Source organism: Condylura cristata, unplaced genomic scaffold (assembly GCF_000260355.1).
Source record: "Condylura cristata isolate star-nosed mole 26May11 unplaced genomic scaffold, ConCri1.0 scaffold00023, whole genome shotgun sequence".
In the NCBI taxonomy this organism is placed as follows: domain Eukaryota; kingdom Metazoa; phylum Chordata; class Mammalia; order Eulipotyphla; family Talpidae; genus Condylura; species Condylura cristata.
In genome coordinates, this window is record NW_004567124.1 from 22,322,209 (window position 1) to 22,344,392 (window position 22,184).

Sequence of the window (22,184 nt, forward strand, 5' to 3'; positions counted from 1 at the left end):
TATAAAGGAGCCCTGGAATCTTCTTTAACCTGGAAGTGCTTTTACCTGCTTAAGAGACACAAGAAAACTATGCTGGGTGAGAAGAGGGACAGAGGGCCACTCGGTGTCCCAGGAAATTCTGGAGGCCAGAGGAGAGCAACAGAAAAGGTGAAAGAAATGTCACTGCTAGGGAGACTCACTTCTCGGGAGGCCAGGGGGCAGCCAATACTGGTGATGGGTACTGAAAGCTTTGAAGTCTTGAGAAAGGAAAAAATAGAAGAGGAGAGCAGAGAGAAAATGTCTAAACAGCAAACCAAAAATTTTGGAGGTGGACTGAAATGAAATACAGTCAATAACCTCTCTCAGCTTCCATTCTTCCTCTACAACTGACAGGCCAGGAGGTTGAGAGATTCTCCTCGCGATGTCCAAAGCACACACAGTAGGCAAGAAAGGGGGGCGGGAGGGAACCTAAGATTTCAGAGTTGTTATGGTAGATCCTAAGCTCAGAGTTTAGTGCATGTTCTTTCTCTCTCAACTCTCTCTGCTTTCTCGCTAGCAATAGAATCTGTATCTTTACCTTTTAATTTGTTTTTTTTTAATATTTATTTATTTATTCATACAGAACTGGGGTACAAGCCAGAGATGCGGAGGGTGAGAGGATTCACCAGAGACAGAGTGGGGAGCAGAACAGGCAGATCTACGAAGTACACTGCTGAGGGGAGCAGCGGGAGGGCCAGGAGAGGTCTGCCATGCCATATGGTCCCCTCCGGGGCAGGTGGGGATCAAACTCATGCGGAAGTGGCTTTAGCTTCTTAGTGCAGTGCTTTAACCCACTGCACCACCAGGGAGGGCCATACCTTTTAATTTGTAAAGCTGAGCTTTTGTTACTTGACCAAAGTCAAAAAGCTAAGAAATGACAGAACTAAAATTTGAACCATTGTCAAAGCCTGACTTTAGATTTTATGTTCACTGAGCTAATAAGCCAGGTCTATCTATAAGGTCCTGAATCACCAGCTGATGTTTACAATCAAAATACCTGTTTTCCTGCAGTTGTGGCTATTTTTTTTTTCTTCCATTTCAAGTCCAAGGGAAAAAAAGAAAAAACAAAAAACAGGAAGCAAAGAGAAGACTAGGGGGATGAACACAAGGTTTTTTTTAATACAGATGGAACTTCTTGAAAGTACTCAGGTTTTAAAGTTAGCTCTCCTGGGTGTTCTTTTTAATATGCATGTCACAGTTGATAAGATGTCAGCAGGAAGGAATCATATAATACTTACGGGAGACATCTGAAGAACATAATTGCCCCAGCTGACATGTGTGACTGCTCTTTCATTATCATGTCAAGAGGACAGTTCTGCTTATAAATTGTTTGCAGTGAAAATAAAATAGGAAGCACTTGCTTAAAGTTTATTATAGCCTTTTAGAGTCACATAATTATGATTATAAAGTGTTCTTCCTTGGTGTGAACATTTTATTTGTTCTTCAGAGGATTTATTTAAGATCAAAAAAGAAAATGGTGTTTCAGTAGAAGTTGTAAAGCATAAAAGTTCCATTCATGGTAACTTCACTTGAATGTTCCACCATATTCCCTGGAGGACATGAGTATCCAGGGCCTGCTGTGCACTCTTCCACAAATTAAAAACTTCCTAGTATGTTGCCTTCCTGCAATTCCCCTAGGATACCAAGGCCACAAACTAATCTCCAGAACCAGCATCAATCTGCAGTAGAACTTAAAGTGAAAAAGGAATGGGATCGATTAGCATCAGGACTGAGACTGATCTAGCCTTCCCACAAAGCCCACCTGCTAGGAAGCAGCTTTCATGCCTGTTCAGATGAAAGACTCCTGGTCCACACCTCCTGATTATGAATCAATATTCATAAAATGGCACAGAGTAGGAAAGGTTTAGAGATGTCTATCCAATGCTTCACTTTAGAAACGAAGTAACTGAGAGAGAGCCAAGGTCACATGACTTACTGGGGTACGCTGCTGACAGGTGAGAGAGCCAGCAAGCTGGCCCAGAATTCTTCTAACTGCAGCTCCAATCAGCTTTCACCTAAAGAACAGGGGTCACTGGCTGTCTCTGACAACAAAGGGGGCTAGTGGGAGTCAGGCCAAATGTATCCTTGGAGCCCCTCATCTTTCTGTTCTGTTCCCTGTGCTGTATGAAGGGAGACAATGGAAAGCCATGTGGGTGATTCCTGTGGAACAAGCAGTGCACAGAAAGGGGTGTCCTGGCACTCCCGCAGCTCAGTCTGACCAGAGCTCAGGGCTGAGGCCTCAAGACAAAAGCCATTTAGCAGTGTCATAGGAGGTCAAGGAAACAGGTGTGGGCAAATACACAGCAGTCACCTTAAAATGTTCCAGCTCTGGAAAAGATTATGCTTAGTGAAATAAGCCAAAAAGAAAAGGAAAAATACCAGATGGTTTCACTCATTGCAGGAGTATAAAGGACCAGGCGAGAAAATAATAATAATAATGAACAGCCATATACCAGAGACATTTTATGGGGGTAGAGAGGGGAATGGGATCAAAAACGGTGGGGGGAGGCAAGTGCACTGGACTATGGTGATGGCACATGGGTGATTTGGTGATGGGAAGCCGACGGGGATTACAACTGAGATGGAAAAAGGCACAAAATGATGTAAAAATAAACTATTATATTATTTTTTTAAATGTTCCAGCCCCTTAACGTCTATATTTTTTGATGTTCTTTTCTCTAATCCTTAGACTCAGACACCACCAACTGAAAAGGACACCAGATCTTTTTGAGAAGAGCCACATAACACCATGAGTTTATACAAAGAATAGCTACCCCAGTTCTTCTTCCAAAAGACCTGAAGCCATTTGCCTAGGGTAACTGTACACCAGAAAAGGAATATCCACAGTTCATTTCAAAGAGGTCTTCCGAGACTCAAACCAGGAGCTCTTGATATTGTGACCAAAGAGTGAACCTCTCCCTGGGACATAGCACACACTCACCAGTACAGTGTCTCCCTGAAGGGAGATATAGTTGTGTCCACATGGGGGCACTTGGGGGGAAAAAAAAAAGGAATATCCAAAATATCCAAATTTTTTTTCCTATTTCTTGCATCAGATTCAGTTTTTTGACTTACTGGACAAAGATTATTTAATTTTTCACAATCACTAAGTATTTTGAATTTATTATGGTTTGTAAGACAGAATCTGAGCTGCTGCTAATATTAAGAAGCCCAGACTGTTTCTGGTTCAAGTGAAAGTCCATGGAGGTCAGGCAACAAATGGAGAGTTACCCCGACCACTTCAGGGAATCCAATGGCCCCTCAAACCTGTCCTGGGGCTACTCATCAGGCCCCAAGTGTATAACTGGCAGTACATGCTCAGCAGCTAGAAGAATCCTCACATTTGTTGTCTAACTTATGAAATAAGAGCTAATGTGGCAGGAAAAGCCAAGTGGAAGCCTCTGAAATGACTCGTCTTGGCTGAAACAGTAACCACAGACACTAGTGTATCCTAAGAGGAATTTCCAAGGTTGGTACTAAACTCCAACTTCAAGAAAATAGTGCGACTCTGCCATATTCCTCTTTCAGGAAAGAATGAATGGAAGTGATCTCACAGAAAAAAAGTAAAGAAAAAAGAGGGGAGAGAAGAGGAGGACAAGAGAAGATCCAGAAAAATGACTCCCTTCATCTATTCAGTAATAGGGAAACCAGATTTTTTTGGGGGGTGGTATGCATGACACAGTGAGGCGCTATCAGACACTTTACACACCACCCCATTCCTTGTTCCTTCATCAGTCTCTTCCAGCTCTGCAAGCTTTTTCCTCTAACTTAAGCAGCTCCATCTTGAGTGCACCCCCTTCCCATGCCAGACTTCTTTCTTTCCTTCTCACCCCAGTACTGCCTGCTGATACTGTCGTGGGGATCTAATTGGTGCCCATAGGCACAAATGCAAAATGAGGAAATGCAAGGAAGTTAACACTTGAAATAGGGAGGCAAGACTAGTAGATAAACGCTTCCCCTATCTCCACAATCCCAGTCAGGGACAGTTCAGAAACACCAATTCTGTAACTCCTCAAAGACAGTGGTTCTGTGGTTTGAGCAACTGGTACACACACAAGGGCAGGCTCCATGGTATCTTCACATAGACTCTCCCTCCTTGTATGCATTACTAACCTTCATCTGTGACCCTGCTACCTGAAATCACACTTTCTAACAAAATAATAGCACCAAAGCCCTCTATTTTCTTGGGAACAAAGGCTAAAATATTTATTGATGATTTTGTTATCGTTCTTGCTGCCATTATGGCTGTAATTATTACTAACTCATAGATTTGTAGAAATAATTATAATAATCAATGCATTTAAAGTGCTTAGAAGCAATGCCTAAACATTTGGCTCTCATCAACATTACCATTATCACTATGGTTACCTCTCCAGTCACATTTCCTGTCCTGGCCTCTGCCCCACTCAAGCTTTTCATTCTATAAAAATTGAACTTGTCATAGTGAAAGGATATGTCCCACATGCCCCCCTCTTCCACTGGGAGAAGCAGGAGAAGGCAACAGAGGTCCATACTGGGGGTATCCCCAGAATTCTAAGTCTCACTAATGTCCCTTCCTTCAGCACTCATGAATCATTAACTGTCTAAACCAAGCAGTGTTTTTTTCTTTTAATTTTGTGGCATTTTAAAATATTTATTTATACATGCATGCATTATGTGTTTGTATGCATGTGTGTGTGTGTACACACACACACCTGTTTTATCTTTCCTATCTAGACTGAAGGAGCTATGTGTATATCCCTCCTATGTCTTAATTCAGGGTGAGAAGTTCCTGGTACTTCAGTTTCTCACTTCACTGCTGCTAGACTGACTTGCTGTCTTCTCTTTGTTCCCTCACAGCACCTTTTCTTGGCACTCTTATTTGCTCATTTCACCTGGCTAGATTCACAGCAAAGCATAAACTACTTCTCTCTAGCATTTCTTTTCCATAGTAGCATAGCAGTGTCTTCTCTAAGTCTTTTTGTAAACAGAAAAATCTACCATACTGTGAGAAAAGTACAAAAGAGCTCCTCTTGGCTCTTAAATCTTTGTGGAATATTTTGCTCACCTTCAAGCATCCCAGCCATGCTGGCTAGCCCAAGCACCTTATCTTCATCTTAGGTTCTTCCTTACACACTTGCACACCTTGGGAAGAATTTGTGTGGTTGCATAATGTCAGAAGAGAGAACTGGTCAAGCTCAGAAAGATGAGCAACACCCCCAATGCACATCCCAGACTTTCTAGACCCACATTAGCAACTGGACTGGGTATAGTGAGCTTATGAGTAAATGAAGTGGAGTAGGAGGAAAGTTACATCCATATCACCCCACATTTTCCTGTAATCATTTCTCCTTGTCTATTTCAGCAGAGTTTATGTCAAAAACTCTCTGCCTCTGGGACTGGCTCCTGCTCTTGCTATTTTAATTTTCTCTCACCATTTACAAAATTAAAGGGGTTCTCTTTTTATGCTAGACTCGCCTTCTCCTCTCTCCCCAGGTTATCTTTCAAGAGGGAGCATCCTGCTTTTTCCATCCTCAGTATGGCTAAGCTCTTCATCTTTGCAAAAAGGGATCAATCTTTGTTACCAGGGCTCCTTTTGCTACATCAAGCTCTATGCATAGGAGACCCACAGGCTAGCATATGCTACAGAGTTTCTCACCACCTGTTACCTTCCTGGTTCATGTGCTCTTAGATGAAGGATTTCCTACCTAAGGAGGGTCTGATCCTTGAGGACCTACTAAAAGAGCAGTATCAGGTTCTTCCTGGTGGCGCAATGGATTAAAACACCACACTATGAGAGCTAAAAAGACACTTCTCCAAAGAGGAAATGCAGATGGCCAACAGGCATATGAAAAAATGTTCAACATCACTCGTAATAAGGGAGATGCAAATTAAAACCACAATGAGATACCACCTCACCCCAGTGAGAATGGCACATCTTCAAACAACTAGCAACAACAAATGTTGGCGAGGATGTGGAGAAAAAGGAACTCTCCTGCACTGCTGGTAGGAATGCAAACTAGTACAACCACTATGGAAAACTGTTGAGGTTCCTCAAACTGCTAAACATGGAGCTTCCCTATGACCCAGCAATCCCACTCCTAGGTATCTACCCAAAAGACACAAAAACACTGATTGAAAAAGATACCTGTACCCCCATGTTTATTGCTGTTTTATTTACAATTGGAAAGACATGGAAGCAGCCCAAATGCCCAAAAGTAGATGACTGGATTAGAAAGATGTGGTACATATATACAATGGAATATTACTCAGCAACCAAAAAAGAGAAACACATGTCTTTTGCAGCAACTTGGATGGAGCTGGAAAAGATCATGCTTAGTGAGATAAGCCAGAAAGAGAAAGAAAAATACCGGATGGTTTCACTCATAGCAGGAGTATAATGGACCAGGCAAGAAAATAACAAAAATAATGAACAACCATGGACCAGAGACATTCTGTGGGGGTGGAGTGGGGAATGGGATCAAAAACAGGGGGGGAGGGAAATGCACGGGACTATGGTGGTGGCACAGGGGTGATTTGGTGATGGGAAACCCGCGGGGATTACAATCGAGATGGGAAAAAAAATATGCAAAATGCTGTAAAAGTAAACTTTGTAATAAATAAAATTTTAAAAAAATCAAAAAAAAAAAAAAAACACCACACTATGAAGCTATTGCAAGCCACTGCAACACAAGTTTGATTCCCAGCCAGGGAAGTGACCCACATGGCGTGGCAGATCTCTCTGTCTTGCCTGCTGCTCCCCTCAGCAGTGTATTTCAGTTTGATCTACCTGTTCTGCTCCCCACTTGTTTCTGGTGAATATGCTCACTCACCACATCTCTGGCCTGTACCCCAGTTCTGTAAGCATAAATAAATAAATCTTAAAAAAAAAAAGCAGTATTACGGATTTATCTGAATACCATTTCTCCTTGTCATTTGTCCTAGGAGGACAAATATGTAAAGACCTTCAGCTCTACTGCTCAAAAAAAAAAATTGTAATTTTCAAAAATATTGCTTTGTTGCTTTGATAATTGGCTTGACTAGAGCATTATTAAGGGTTAAAGTTACAATGTGCAAAACATTCCACACCTAACTGAAGAGAGCTCTGACTTTTGGCACAAATCTAACAAGGCTACTAGATAATCAGGACGCTGTCACTTGTGAGTGAATTGCAATAAATTCTGGAATTGATGGAACTCTAAATATGCTAGAATTGTTGAAGCACATAGTTTTTCAGAAGAAAATTGCAAAGAAACAAGTCTCCATCTAGACTGTCTATATTCAAGGCAAACACCTCTTGCTCTACCTACAGCTTTCACTTTTCCTCCCAGCAATTATAGCACCATTCTAGTGAGGCTTATCTAGTTGTAGTAGAGACTCACTCAAATTACTTTAAGTAGTACTGACTCATTAAAATGAGCACTGACTCATTCAACCAGTGGTTGAAGCCAAGGACAGCTGCAGGTGGTCCCCCCCAGCAGGGGTTGCTGGAGAGAATAGACAGCCCAGGAAAATGATAAAAAGTAACACATTTTGGGGGGTGGAACAATGGATAAGTAACATAAGGGATTGTAGAAGGTGGTGTAGATGATGATCCACAGTTTTCAGAACTTTAGCATTTGGGGTCAGCAGATTTTGGCTCCCACCACACCAATCTTCCAGAAGGCTGTTGTGAGCCACCAAACATGGAGAGGCTTCCAGCAGACAACCTCAGAGAGGAAAAGTTTAGAGGCATTACAAGTAGCCAAGCAAGTGAAACTGGTCCCCATTTTGCTGCAGCTACACCCTGGCAGAGAAGACAAAGACCCGGAGGTGAAGCCAGGTGCCTCACTGAGCTGTGTGAGTGTCATCATTTGTCAGGTCCTTCTGCTGCTGTTGCTGCTACTTTGCATGCCACTTGTCTGTGCTGGGGCATCCTGACATCTCTGGAGCATCTCATGTTGCATCTCCTGCTGTATTCATGAGTTAGAACCTGGCCTAGTGTCTGTGCCACATTAGCCAGGTCGGCAGAGGCCAGAAGATACCATCTTGGACACATGGCTTATTGTTTGGAAGAGCTCTGTGTCCTCATGCTGGGAAGATGCCATCTTAGCTACTTTTGTTTAAGATTGAAAAACACTGGACACTGCTTTGGGTGAGGTAAAAGGCCATTTGGGGCATCAGTAAATCTTTGTTTTTCCCTTATTTATTAAATAAATCCCATTGTTGTTGTTCCCTGAGCCTGAGTAGTCTTACAATTGTGCACACAGGTGAAGAACCCAGACGGTGACTAGTAAACTAGTTGGGCAGTGTCTTTGGCTGTTTTAGTGCCCCTTGCTGCCCATCAAAAGGATGTGTTAGCATAAGAATCCCAGGAAGGCAAAATCCAGATCTCAGTGTGAGTGTTTATGAGAAGGACGTCACAGGGCAGCAAAGGTGGTCTCCCATTAATATCATCAGCAACTTCCCCTGAGTCCATATCTCTCTATCAAACTGGTTTCCTTGTCCATTTCCTCAATTTTAAAGTTTTTATTGACTGAGAATTTATCCTTTCCTTTGCCCCCATCTCCTAAGAGAAGGAAGAGGAGAACATGAATCTTATCTCTCACCTTGCAATGTTTATTCTCCCACTGTTTTTTTGATGCAAACTCCCAGAAGAATATAATCCAGCTTGCTTGGTTTGCTTCACACTAGGCCATATTATATTGAGCACACTAGCCTCTGGATCACAGGTCCACATCTGGCCCCACCATTATTCATGCCGCACAAAGACTATTGTGTTATCCTAAGCAGACCACTAAACCTAGGAGGGAATCTGGGTTAGATAGAACATAGTTTTTAACCATGTACCCACTACCCAGAAGTAGAATTTTCTTCTTGTTTTTTTTAGAGATTTATTTATTTATGCATATAGAACTGGGGTGCAGGCCAGAAGCAGAGGGGCAGTGAGAGGATTCACCAGAGACAGAGTGGGGAGCAGAACAGGCCTACTTACAAAGTACAGTGCTGAGGGGAGCAGCGGACGGGTCAGGAGAGGTTTGCCGCGCCATGTGGATCACTTTCAGGGCAGGGATCAAACTCACACTGAAGTAGCTGTCTCGCTTGCAATACTGCGCTCCAATCCACTGTGCCACCAGGAAGGGTCCAGAAGTAGAATTTTCTATTTTTTTCTTTTTGGTATGATTTAGTAGGTTGTTTTTTGGGTCTGGAAATGCTCAAAAATATAAGTTAATGGTAATAGTGTTACCATGTCAAAAAAAAAAAAAGAAAGAAAGAAAGAGCCTAGAAAATCATAACAAAATAAACATTCTATATCAGATAACAGGAGAACACTACATAATATTATGATGCTCACTAATTTTTTTTCATATACCATCTCTCTTTTCTTAAGCTAGTATATAAGCTACTTAAAGGCAGAGGCCCTTCTTTTAAAGTTCTATGTTTCCCTTAGCACCTGAACCAGGAATGGATTTGTACCATAAACCCTCAGTAAATAATCATTTGCTGACCACTTCAGAAATTTAGTTAAAACAACAAACAAAAATGGATTTTCTGTGGAATACACACAATCTGTCACATTTCCATGTACCATATATAATGCTCCTTTATTGTAATTTTACTACTGAAAATTATGTACACTGACTTGTCCCACAAAATATGATACCATAATAATTCATTTCACAAGTGACAACCCTAAAGCATTAGAATATTCTAGGGGAAAAAAATTTAAAAAGAACACATAGGTTAATTTTTAAGTAGATGAAAAAAGAATATCTAATATAGGTTGAAATGAGAGTTCATATGTAACACAGAGTGAATCATCTAATATCTTTAGGCATTCTGTTTCTATATAGTTATGCTGACATTTAGGCATTTTAATATGTATAGGTTGCCTAACATTTCCCAAAATCATAAAAGGAGTAAATGTCAGTTTGTTTGAAATACATAATCTACCTTTCTTAACTTAAAATGAGGAATGGAGACCAAAAAGGTAGCATGAACTAGTTAAGATTGAATATCTACATACTAGTTTTTAGCAGATCTTGAACAGTAAACAACTAACTGAACACCATAACTGAATGAAGTCTTTTCTTTATAAACAAAGTTTATTCCTTGATCCATATCACAGGCAAATATCACCAAATGATAAAAGGTGAAGTACATTATATTCAGTGTTTTCTCTCTGTGTATCTGACCAGATACAGAGTAGCAAATAAAAATATAAACTTAATCTTGACTTTGAAGCACCTAAAATTGACTTGATAAAGTAAGAGATTGTCCCAATTACCCAATAAAATGTCCCTAGCCAAATGCCAGATATGTGGAGCAAGTTCAAGGATTTTCTAAGAATGAAGAGATGCAATAAATCACTTCCCTAAAGCAGTGAGAGAAGGCTTTTAATAAGACTGGGTTTTAAGTTGCATAGCATTAGAATAAAAACAGACATACAGATGAATGGAATAGAACTCAGATGTCAGAAATAAACCCATACATTTAGGGAGAGCTAATTTATGAGGCAGTCACAATGTTTTATATCCTGATTCGTAGATCACACACCATCATTGTGTGAGACAGAGACAGCAAAGAACTGTAGGACCTATTTTAAAATCACCACACTGACTAACTCAGCACTTAGATAAAGAATACTTTCTTATAATAATATTTTTCTGGGGCCTCCCTAGTGGCCTAAAGGTTAAGACTCAACACTACCACTGTGAACACCTGAATTTGATCCAAGCCAGGGAGCTGACCCACATAGTGCAGCAGACCTCTCCTGTCTTGCCCACTGCTCCCCCCTTAGCAGTGTATTTTAGTAGCTTTGCCCGTTCATCTCCCCAGTCTGTCTCTGGTGAGTCTTCTCATCCCCACAACCTCAATCCTATCCCCCAGTGCTTCTATGCAAAAATAAAATCTTTTTTAAAAAAAATATTGTCCTGAGTTGCACATAAAGCAATCCCAAAAAGTAACCTGGATGACAAGAAGGAGCTCCTCAACATTCTGTGAGTTAAACAGCCATTGTTCTCCTTCACCAATGACAACATTCTATCTTTGCTTAAACCAGCCTGTGTCTGTCTTGGGTTGGGATAAATGTCTGTGATCCTGAAACTAATGAAAAATGGCTAAGTGAGGGAAGATGGCTACCTTCGCCCTGACTTCACGAACAGATATAGCAGAACAGACAGTGAGCAGAACAAAAACAAAGAATGATTGCCGCTTCAGGTGACATGAAGCCAGCCTTCTGCAAAAGAACCTATCTGTGACAGAGGAGTTTCCTACTCCTCTTTCTATATTTTCTCTCTTACATCCCATGAATGTCCTCAGTTCTTTTTCTCTGAATATGATTGTCTGATTTAAGGAAAATCAGTCTCAAAGCAGCCCAAGAATCACCTAAATACTTTGACCATCTATATACCCAAGTCACTAAAAACCAGCAACATAAAAACAAATAGAGACAGAACCTCTGAGAAACCACCAAGGATTGGTGAGGCAACAATGAATCACAAAATCAGTAGGACCATGGAGAAGACTAAAGAAGATACCTCTAAAAAGTTTTTTGTAAGAGTCAAATAATGATGAGATACAAAAGTGATGTAATTTGGAGGCAATGTATTTGGTAATTTTGTTTCTAACAGAGATTTAAAAAGTCACACGGACTCTTTATAGCATAGTGGAAAGAACACTAAACATCGGGAATCTTGAGCTATAATTTTGGCTTTGCAATACTCTACTTGGGTGAGTTTGGAAAGAGCATTTTGCCACTTTTAATGGGAAAGAGGGAGGTACAAAATCTGGGATTCAGAACTTCCAAGTAATTAGGATTAAAAAAAATGAACCTGTCAAGTAGTGCACTGAATAAGAGACAGCAAGACTGTAGTCAACTCCATAGCTTTGCTATGATAGAGGGGCTTAAACTCCTCTGTCAATTTTATCTTGAAAATCCTGGAATCTTGAGTTATGGAACTCTTGAACTTTAAAGTTATACCTGAACCTAAGCAGGTAGAGTGATCTAATTGAAAAGTCTGCCACCTTGAAAGTTTAGATCTGCTATGAATTGAACATAGATTAGACATAGATTCCTGGGCTCCCGGAATCTATGACATGTAAGGGCATGGTAGCCTCCAAGCACATAGATTAGAACCATGAGAACAGAGAAATTGGTATTTCCAAAAGAAGAGGACTATGTTATCTAAGAAGTAGGAAATAATTCTGAGCAAATAATAGTTGTAAGTTTCTTTTTAAAAAAATGTATTTATTTATGCATCCAGAACTCGGGTACAGGCCAGAGGTACAGGGGTGGTGAGAGGATTCACCAGAGACAGAGTGGGGAGCTGAACAGGCAGATCGATGAAGTACACTGCTGAGGGGAGCAGCGGGCGGGTCAGGAGAGGTCTGCCACGCCATGTGGGTCACCTCCGGGGACAGGGATCGAACCCGCACTGAAGCAGCTACAGCTTGCTTGCAATGCTACTCTTTAACCAGGTGTACCAGCAGGGAGAGCCAATAGTTGTAGTTCTCAGGGAGAGGAAATGAAAGCTCAGACAAAGTAAAACACTGGCGTTACTGAATGTAATTGGAAAAAAAAAAATGTCTGTCCATCCCAAGCCCTTGTTTCAAAAGCTAAAAAAGGTAGAGGGAGAGAATTTGAACATGAATAGAGCAAAACTACTGATATCTGATATGGGTGGTATCAGTCAGTGTTTTTGGGTAGAGAAGAATGACACCGAGGCATAGAAAGAAGTCCATAGTGGCAGCCACAAGCTGGTCAGCAGAGACTGGCATTCTGGGGCTCTCAGGGAGACATTCTGGATGAGCTTGGAGGTATTTAGGGATGGTAACAGTAAAGACTTAGCTAGTGAGTCAAAACAAAATAAATTGTTAACATTGATTTATGCCTTAATTATATTGCCTACACTATTGTTGCTTGGGAAACCATTGACTACTGAAATAATAATGACAATGAGCTCAACAAATTAAAGGTATCAATTTTAGAAATGATAGAAAATATCCATTAAAAAGAAGCAGAAGGGAACCAACATTTACAGAGCAACAACCTGTATTTTTGTCTGTCTGGTCACTGCTATATCCTCAGAAACTAAAATAATGCCTACAACATAGCAAGCACTCAATACCTGTTAGCTTCAGAAATAAATAAATATAATTGTCTCCATTTCTCAAATGGTAAAACTGAGATTAACTAAATTGCTAAAAGTAATATAGCTGGGGGTCTCCCTGGTGGCACAACGTGTTAAAGGACTACATAAAAAAATCTCTCCAAAGCCACTGCAGCACGAGTTTGATCCCCAGCTAGGAAGTTGACCCACATGGCGTGGCAGACCTCTCCTGACCCACCCGCTGCTCCCCTCAGCAGTCAATCTGCCTGTTCTGCTCCCCATTCTACCATTATACCTTTCCATGGAGAATTTTAGAAGTGAAAGATATGTTTTTCTAAAATCCTGCCATGATCACAAGTGTAGCAATGAGCAACAAGTAATAGCAATTTGCCTCTGAGAAAGGGCTAGACCATGGAGAGAGACCTAGTGGCACACACAAGCCAGACCTAGAAGCTGACGGTAAACTAAAATTTGAATTAAAACCCTGCAGCTGACCCTCCCTGGTGCTGAAGGAATTTAGATCTGCTTGAAGTAAAAGTAACCATAACAATAACAATCAAAAAAATACTTAAGTATTTACTAGATTCACTCAACCACATTAAGATCACAACCTACTGTGATTAAATCAACCACACTAAAAGACTGGCAAAGGGAGATGACTGTCCATTTTAGGCCCAGATTCTACTTTCCTCAGTCTCAGGATTCTACACACAACATCCAGGATCCAGCAGAACACCTGCATGAGTTCGATTCCTGCCTGCCCCAGAGGTGACCCACATGGCACAGCAGACCTCTGCTGACCCACCCACTGCCCCCTTAGCAGTGTACTTCGTCAGTTAGCCTGTTCTGCTCCCCACTCTGTCTCTGGTAAATCCTCTCACCGCCCCTGCACCTCTGGCCTGTACCCCAGTTCTGTATATATAAATAAATAAATCTTTAAAAATAATAATAAAAAATAAAACACACATAGAGGTTAAATGTCTGACAACAGAGCAACCAGGATGGAAGTAATCAGACTTATTCCAGAGTGTCTTTACACTATATTGTTTGAAAGTAGCTGCAATAAATTAAGCATATATTATATATGTTTGTTTATATAGACATACATGATTTTAAACTATAGAGCAACAAAACGTTTAACTCTATGAACATTTATCTATTTACATAAGTGCAAATATATATTTAGTATTTAGTCACATATATCATATATGGGTATAGAAACTATATATCATTGGTAAAATTATATAGTGGAGATAAAATGGAGTAATAAAATAGGCTCAAATAAACCAAAAGCAAGTATAAAAAGGGAGAAGGAAAAGAGCATAAGACTGACAAATCAAGTGGAAAATAACTAGCAAGAAAATGGGTAAATGGATTTAAATCCAATCATATAATATTATGATTTAAATACCTTAATTATTTTTTTAAATATTGTCACTTTGGATCCAAAAAAAAGCAAACATGAACTATATGCCATGAAAATATATGAAATATTTTCAAAAGCAAAGATATAGATAAGTTAGAAGTAAAGTGATGGGCAAAGATATCCCATATACATAAAAAATAAAGTAAACTGGAGTGGCTAAATTGAACTATAATGAGGCAAAGCAGAATTAAGAATGAGGACTTTTATAAGGGCTATTATACAATTACATCCTTTTTCTATTGTTCTCATTACATTTCACTTCTATGCATATTAAATACCTATGCATATTATATACATTTTTGCATTCACCTAGATTTTTTATATGAACTCTGTACTACAGAGTAAACAAACAGTACATGAGGGGAAGAATCTCTTTATAAGAGTATTTAACAAACAAGTGGAAAGAATCACTGTCTTGCTACTTGCAATGAATTAACATATTCAGATACTGAGTATCAACTGCTGCTAGTATCACAAAAATATGAACAACTAGCCATCACCTACCTTTTGATGAAAGACCACACAACCAAAGGAATTGACCTTAAATCTGGTTAATACTTAGCACCAGCAGCTCATTTGCAGGAAATTCACAGGACAGAAGAGCAAGGTGAACTGTACCATAAATTGCCAACAAATCCAGACTACAGGTAATCTATAGTGATGGGGAATAGCAATGGTAAAGCTGGTCAAACACCCTAGGTTCTTCATAGATCAAATTCCTTAAAAAAAAAGAGTGTGGAATGGAAGGACTCTGTAAGTCAAAAGAGATTTACAACAAATAAAAAACAGGGTTCAGGATATAAGAAAGGATTATTATAAAAGCAGTCTCATGGAGGAACTTCTAGGCTGAGCAGCAAAGTTCTATCCTCAGCCTAGGTGATAGTTACAAGAACCCTTGCCTCCTAATAGCTCATTAAGCCATGTATTTGCTCTTTGTGGATTATTATATGTTTTAGTTTGCAATAAAAAAGTTTCGGGGGGGGAGGGAAGGCAATATGTTCTCAGACTGAGAAGTGAAAAGGTATCATGTAGAAATAAAAAAATGAGGATTTAAATTGTAGAACAAAAAGGAATAAAATCCTTCGTGATAGGATGGAAAAAAACTCAAGGAAAAAAAATACAAACAAGAAAAGGTGGACTCACAACTCATGGTAAAAGGATTATGAGAATAGGTTCTTATGAGAACAAAAATGAGAAACCAGAATATCTACCCCAGTTATGTAATAGAAATCTTCTTAACCTAGTTTGGTTTTGTCTTTTTCGTTCAAAGTTGAAGACTGGTGAAAATATTCACAATTCTCTCCCTAAGAATTCTGATTTCCAGATTAAAATAAATCTCATTGCAGAGTGCAAGAGAAATGTAACCAAAGGAAGGCTATCAACCAGCTCTGAGGAATCCTGGGAGAACCACCCCCTTATTTAAAGCAATTTGTTTAGAGTCTACATTATTACATTACATTAGAAATTATGGAGGTTTTTTGACAAATACTTGAACTATCTATGTCACTAAACTTCCTATTAATATGTATTTATATATGCATAACTAGTCCACATAAAAAGTATTTGTCACAATACCAAAGCCATTTTCCCTAAAACATGATAGTCAAATATTTTCTTTTTAATTAATGCAGCCATAGCACTTGATTCCGTATATGCTACATGGTGACATGAATATATAAATATATAAATTGTGATTCTGCAAATATTGAACATTTAGTGCTTTTAGCTTTCATTTATTCTATTTTACATAAGTACCTTGATTTTTCATAGAATTTGCTAACACCAGCTTTTCTGGCTCTAATTATGACAAAATAACTGCTATTTGTATTCTCATCATGCAGAATGCTAAAGTGGAAGTCAGAAACTCTGGTTTTAATCTAAATTCTGTCATTAACTAGTTCCATGGCCCTGGTTGAAACACCCTCTAGGAAAGAATTTAGTTTGCTCATCTATAAAATATAGATGTTGGAGTGCAGCTGAGAGTCATTAAATGTATTTTCACCTTAACACGGGGCTAGGGGTTTTGAAGGTTTCTCATATTTCAAAAGGAACAAGTCTCTAATGGTATCATTTTGGATATCTTTTAGGATTTGTGATTGATATTTGGCACAGAACACCATATAAAGTTTGCTTCTGAGTTCAGAGTTCCAAGCCCAGATAAGTCAAATCCCAGGCTTCTAACAAAGGATGCTCTCCCAAACAACTATCATTAGAAAGCTTCAGGAATTATTGCAACTTCCTCCTTTCAAATTGGCTATTCAAAGCTTGCATGCTTTTTTTTTTTTCTCTAAAGATTTATTTGTGCATACAGAACTGGGATACAGGCCAGAGATGCCGAGGGTGAGAGGATTCACAAGAGACAGAGTGGGGAGCAGAACAGGCAGATCGACGAAGCACACTGCTGAGGGGAGCAGCGGGCGGGTCAGGAGAGGTCTGCCGCACCATGTGGTCACCTCTGGGGCAGGTGGGAATCAAACTCATGCGGAAGTGGCTTTAGCTTCTTAGTGCTGTGCTTTAACGCGCTGCGCCACCAGGGAGGGCCTTGCATGCTTATTTTTAACTCATCAGATTGGCAAAATTGAAAGAAATGACATTACCAGGGTTGGTCTGGCTACTCATGAACTTACCCTGACATGTATAGTTCACAAGAGAACAAATTGGTAAAATTATTTTGAATGTCAATTTAGCAATAGATATCAAAAGTTCATTTCAGGCCCTTTGACTCAGCAATTTCAATTCTAGGAATTTTCCCTAATAAAAAAGGCATCTATATACATAAAGGCATACCGATAACAGTGGCTTTATGACCTTGTTTGCAATAGTGAAAAATTGGAAATCACTCAAATACTAACCAATCAATGACTGGCTGAATAAATTCAGTACATCAAACAATGAAATTCCGCTCAATTATTAAAAAAAGAATGAGGAAGATCTATACTTATTGATTTGATATTCATAAAAAGTATTATTCAAAGAAAAATGTAAAACAAAATATCACATTTGTCCCCACTCACAATACTATATGTATTTATGTAGATACGAATACATATTCATGCAAGTATTGTGTAATATGTGTGCATATGTGAGGAAAAAGTCTAAATGACAATGTACTTAAAGGCCGTAATAATGTACCTCTCAGATCTTCTACTGCAGGAAACACAACTGACAAATAATACCCCCAAGCCCCTGCTGTGCCTTAAAATCCATCGCTGTGTTAGCACCAAAGTTATATTCCCCAGAGACTGATCCCAGGCAATGACTAAGCACAGCAGCGATACTAAGACAGGCCCATTCCAGAGAGATGCACAGCACCTAAGAGAAGACTGAAAGACTCCCCACTGGCTTGGTCTAAACTTTGTTACATCTGTATTACAAGCTACGACTTTGCTTCCTTCCTCCCTCTCTCCTCTCAGGGCTCTGCCCTGCATTGTAATCCAAGGACTCCCCTTGTTACCCAGACTCACTCCTCATTTTCCCACACAGATGTTTTCCCCAATAAATGTCTTTCATGTCTAATGCCAGGTTGGCATCTGTTTCCCAAAGTCAACAGACTGACCGTGTTTCCACAGGGAAGTGAAAATATATGTAAATTTCTCACAATAAGCAATATTACTTTTGTAAACTATTCATCTTGAAGATTCAAAAATAATGGCAGTAGTAACAATACCCATCAATCCTGCATGACGCAGGTACCTGTGCAGACTAATACACAGATACTCTGGTACCTCTATTGACAAGGCAGGAAATGGCTCTTACTAATGTTCAAACAGCACTTCATAGTTTTCATTCTAATTAATTTCCACCATAGCCTTGGCAAACAGACAGATTTTGCATTATCTCTTAATAGGAAAACAATTTCAGCTCTCTGAGACCCAAATCTTCTGATCCAATCCAGCATTTCTTCCTGTTCCTGGAATATCCCTCTTATATTGGAAATCCTGGGAAATGTAGGTGAAGAATTATTTCCTGGTAAACTAGCATATTTTGCTCACTACTAACCAAAAACTAGTTATTGTCATCCTTGTACTACAGATGAAAAATCTGAGACCAGAGAAGTTAAGTGACTTGTCCAAACTCACACAACAATAAGTAGTAAGGTTGAAGTTTAAACCAAGGTAGTGTGTTTCCTAATGAACTTGTTTCATGAAACTTACTGTCTGGGAAAAGCCAACTCCAAAAAAAAAAAAAAGGTGGTAAAATAGGCAAATGTGTCTTCTTTATGTACTTTTTTACTGTTCTTCCTCTTTTCCCCATTCCAATACAGGTGTGCTTTCATGCCCTTCCTCTCCAATCAAGAGCTAGTGCCACTAAACCCCACATCTATGCACTAAGCTGCACTAATTTTCCCTAGTGACTCTCCCTGAGGCTGACAGATGTCTGATGTCTTCTGTCCAGCAGAGAGAGGAAAGGAAACAGTCCCTTCATCAACATCTACCACAATGCCACACCCTTTGCAGACAAGCAAGAAACCAAGCAGAAGCTGAGGGGAGTCTATGTGAACTCTTAGGCCAGTGGTTGACCAGCCACAGAATCTTGACTCAAGATGGACTCACTCACATAGCACCAGCCAGGCACAGTCTCAGAATGGCTGGGACTAAACGAAGCAATTGGGGGAAATAGTGCCCAGTGTTAGTACAAGCACCAGGGAAAAGGGCCAAGAAGAATGTCCAGTAACATTGTCCCTAATTTCTGTTTGGGTCAGCAGCCCAGGAGGACAGAGTACAGAAAGAAAGGGATAAAAAAGAATAATTTTAATGGGGAGATAGTCCATTTATTGTGTGCTAAAAACCACAAACCCAGGAGGAGATCTGTGGCAACCCTGCTCCTGTCTTCAACATCTGGTACCTATAGTCTTTCTTAGCTCCATCATTACTAAGGTGACAACCCTGGATGAATGGATAAAGCAGAGGCTGTAGAAGGGGAATTCCATAACAGCCGAGTGGCACCAAAGAAGAGTTAAATAGTAAAAAATTTTTCCAGTTTCTAGATGACCCTGTCAATGTTGAATTAATGACCCAAACAATCATTTCAAATTACCTTGCCTAGCCCTGAAGTCTGGGCTTGGTTTGTTTTTTTGTGGATGTGGTTGATAGTTGGTTAGCTATAGTAAAATCATGTGTGTTCTACTGAAGGCCAGGGTCAGTTCAGAAGAGACACCCTTGAACTGTAGAAATGTTGCCCACATTGGGACAGAAATAAGTTATGAGCATTCCTTTAGGAGTTCAATTGGGAAGTGTCCTGACATAAATATTTCTTCCCAAACCTGAGCTTCCCAGAACTCACACCTTCTGGAAGCCTCCTTTCTAAATTCTCTCCTTACATCCCCTCATTAGTAATCTCAGATCTTTAATGTTATGGGCCCAACTATCCAGAATACTTTGCCAGCCAATCATGGATTTCCCAGAAACATCTTCAAATGTTTCAAACAATTTAAAATGTTTGGTTATTTCCATAAATCATAAAAGTATTCTAGAAATTCCATAACTTCTACTTCTAAGTTATGCCTTCTCATACTCAAAAATAGTATTAGATCCTTCTGGCATATTTTGGTCCAAATTTTTATTTAAAAATTAAACTATTCATCCATTACCAAAGAATCTGAGTCTGACATGGCCAAAACTCATCCTGAAGGTCAGTTTATTTCCCCAAAATCCATGGTTAGTAGACCACACAGAGATCCTTCGCCTCTGTGTTCTAACTCATTCTACCTCAGAATCCCCAAGGCAACAGACTCAAGCTTAAGAGTCATTGTCAGTAAATTAAACATTATTTATCTAAAGCTTTGTAAACTTATATTCTAAGATCTCTCTGTTCTATAGGTTGATATAGTGCCCCTTATATTTCTCTGTAATCTATATCTGTATCCCAAGAAATGTGTGGTTTAAATTTACATAGTAAATCTACTGTAAGAGACAACACCTTCTTTTACTTATGAAGTTCCTTTCCCAAGCAATGTGGCCCTAACTACACAATTTCAGGAGTTGAAAGAGATGGATAAAACAGAAGGAAGGGCCTCCTGCAGCTCCAAATGGACTCAGGTGGGTGGCTACCTGGTCCAGGACAACCCCAGCGTGAAAATAAATGTTTTATTTCATATTAGAACTCGTAAGTCTTAGAGAAATAGTTACTGAGTCATGAATCTACTTCTTCTCTATAATAATTACTGAAGAAACAAGGTTCTCTGCATAAATAAAGATAGCCTGAATTCTCTCCCATGGCCAAGAAGCTTCAGGAAAAGTGGAAATGATTGTTCTTACGCCCTACATCTTATCACATTATTGGAAATGTGTGCAGATGTGAATCATGACCATAAAAAAAAGGATTTACAGATTCATTTGTAATCAGAGAGCCATTTCCAAAATTCTTTGGTGTCTAGGGGCCTATTTGAAGGGTGATAATTAGCATTCGTGCACCACCTCCAAAAGCAGTTCTGTATTAGCAATGTTATTTAATTTCTGGATTTATAATGCCACTTTTTATGAGTTCAAATAAAGCAGGAGGAAAGGCTTAACATTGGTGGGACTGTCGGAGAAAAGTTTATAGGGATAATAATAGTAATCTGAAACTTTGGAGCACCTGCTATAACTTTCCATTTCAGCCCCCATTTCAAATATTAAATCGCAGACTGTGACAGGTAGATTTACTAAGTGGATGACTTTTTCGAATTAAAAAAAAAAACGGTAACAGACTGTTTCCTTTTAAATACAGAGGAAAAGACAGGTTGGTTGCTGATTGTGTTCTGTGACCACAAATCATACACAGATTATGTTCAGAAGCTTTATCCTTTTCAAATTAAAACCACTATAATGACAACATAAAATATAAAGTTAAGACTGTTGGTGTTTTGATTCCCAATAAGCAGAGTTGGAATTTGCAAAGATCTTAGGGTTTGACTTTCATATAGTTTCAGGGTTATTATAATGAACCTTAGAAACAACCTAAAAGTCCATCAACCATCATCTGCACAGAGCTTGCAAATAGGGAGTGCAGTGGGAGTGGCTGTGAGGTTGGCACAGACACACAGTGACTGTATTCAAAGATGCCTCAGGGTCACATTAAGAGTGTTTATTAACCTATCCACCCATGATCTGTCTTTGCTGTCCATTCTACTTGGTTCCATAGTAAACCTACCTAGTTTTTATTTACCATTCTGTCATCTATAGACTAAAATGAGAAGTAACACTGATTGAAGATATTGCTAATTAGTCAAGGCTCTCTTTTTCACTTGGCTTGTAAACTTAATGTAGTACGTAACACAGGCTTTCAGTGCTTCATTCAAACTTAAAATGATGCATCTGAAACTTAAAAAAAAAAGTTCTCATTGTGACTGTTCTACACTTAATTTTATAAATACCAAAGAGAATGCCTGTTATCTGATCATGACTCTAGGCATCAACTGTTATGTTAATCAACAATTGTCTTCCTTTATCAAAAAGATTTGTTTTTTAAGGATGCTTATATCACTTTGCAATGGCTTCCTGCTTTCCTCATCACCCAACATCCTCTACCTCAGGAAGAAGACTCCCAAGAATTTCTAGTGGTTCCACCAGAACCACTAAAAAAATCAAACCACTAGTAAAAATCAGTCAACACAGAGTTCACACCCTCAACCACCTCCTTTGTCAGACTCACTCTGAGCCACTGTCGACTATCCTAATTGATTACCCTGT